Raw genomic sequence first — 2221 nt, forward strand, 5'->3', positions numbered from 1 at the left:
GCCCCAAACAGAAATAGAGACTCTGCAAGGATGGATCCACTTCAGGCCCTGCAAGCCAAAGGCACGGGATGAGAAAGAATTACACACCCACGTGTTGCCATGGCTGGTGCTGCTCTCAGGCACCGTTACGGCGTTTGTGTGTAGTGCGCCAGCGTGATGTTAAAATCAACACGTGCTGTGTATACCAGCAGGCCGTGCTTGGTCCCTGGTAAACAAGGCAGGTAGAACTAGGATGAAGCCTATGAGACAGAAGACTCAATAATTTAGCTCTCATTTAGATCTCATTTAAGATAGGTGGCAATCCCACGTAACTTGTCAAGAACATCCACAGTACCATAGCACGTTTTCATTCTTTTGCTGGAGTCTAAACACTAAAAGAAGAGTCTGCTGACAACACCTGTTCTGTCACATTTCTGTAGTACACTGGGAGATTACCCAAATAATCTACATCTGCCTTTTCTATCTATTAAAACTTAGTCAAGACATTTTTCTCCCACTGAAACCAACGTAAACTTAAGGTAAAACAATCTACCAGGAACTTAATATTTCTTTTTGCAGCTAAGTGTCTCTTGCCAAGAAAGAGAGAGCGAAACAATAAAATCTCTGTGGGAAATCCTGGCCTTACAAGGTTTTGTCTGCCTCTCTGGTAAGCCCAGACGGCTGTGCCACTTTACACTCCTTGGGCCTCCCTGGCTGGTAGAAGCACAGGAACACCTGCTGCAGCCGTAGCTCTCTCATCATTCTTTTCCTTGGATCGAACTCTACTTGTTCTTACTCTTGGTTTGCAAAGCAAGAGCCAGAAGTCCAGCCCAGCATCTCAAGCCCCTTCATCTCTGTGCAGGGCATTCAAAGCCTCTACCAGGAGCTGCCCCTTTACTCACTATGTGCACCACATAGCGCAGTGCCCCACCTCTAGGTCCTTTCTTTCCACTCATGCCCTCCATCTCCACTCACCAGATTGAAGTTTCACCACCATTTGACCAACCTTGAATAAAGTTATCACACAGCAAGAACTCCATGTCACACCTTACCTGTGGCTCCCCTGATTCCCCCAGCTGTCCTGCAGGATGAACAGCCTTCTCAAGCCATCACCAGAAGCTCTCCCACCTCCCCTGAGAGCAGCTTTTGGCCACTCTTATACTTCGGTCTCCACTGCAACTCACTACACCTTTATCAACTTTTTTTAGGCTCTTGCCGCCCATCTCCCCTGATCATGGGCTTAAATAACGAGGAGCACTTGTGCCCTTGCCTGCTTCCACCTGGCAGCGCCTCTACTGCCTCCTGAGCTTAATGTACAACACCAACACACCTGGTGTTTGCAAAGGTGGGGAGAGATGGGAGCCTCCTTTCTCACTGTCCTCCCTGACAAGGTCCAACCTGCCAAGGCCGCTGGTTAGAAATCAGTCTTACAGGAAAGCTGCTCGGAGATTTTTCATCCAAACGCATATTTTTCTTTTCACGAGCTGTTGCTCATCTTCATCCACGTTGCAGCACTTTGGAAGATGTGTCAGTCACTCGATTTTTGAAAGCCCAACTGAACTGTTTTAACAGTGATGAAATGCTTTTGCAAAATGTGATTCATTCAGCTGGAAAGATGTAGAGCATCCCAGGGAATGGAGCATTAAACCCAGTCAGTTCTCTCCCTGAGAGACCTTTGTCTTCACTATCAAGGCAAGGCTCTGCGCTGTGGTGTTCTTCCCAACTATTCTTGTTTGTTGCACGTGCTACATTCCCAGAGACACTGAAACTGAACCTCTGTTTCCTGTTAGCATCTGGAAATGTAGTTGGTTTTTTTGGTTTGTTTTGATTAGGCATACGACCTTCTGAGGAAGTAAGCCACAGCACTGAAAGATCCAAATAATTTATTCAAGCAAAATTAGTCAAATGAGCTAAAGAAGGATGAAAGCTCTGCTGGAGTTGGTGTTGGATGCTTTGTAATGGTAGAAAAGTGTGTGATCAGAGCAGACTGCCAGGAAGGAGCAATGTGTGCGTTGTGTCACTACCTGTGCTTGGATGAATAAAAGAGAGAAGCATGCCCCAAGAGAGGGTGGCTTCAATGTATTTTTTTCTTTTTCAGCCTGCACTGGAGACGGGAAGGACCAGCTGTTCTGAAGCTGGACACAACCTCCACACGTATCGCTACAAAAAAGCTGTAAACTATACCATACAGTTTTCTATTTTGCAGGGGCAGGTTCTACAAAAGCTCCAGCTTCTGTCCCCG

This window comes from Buceros rhinoceros, unplaced genomic scaffold (assembly GCF_000710305.1).
Source record: "Buceros rhinoceros silvestris isolate BGI_N320 unplaced genomic scaffold, ASM71030v1 scaffold4724, whole genome shotgun sequence".
Classification (NCBI taxonomy): domain Eukaryota; kingdom Metazoa; phylum Chordata; class Aves; order Bucerotiformes; family Bucerotidae; genus Buceros; species Buceros rhinoceros.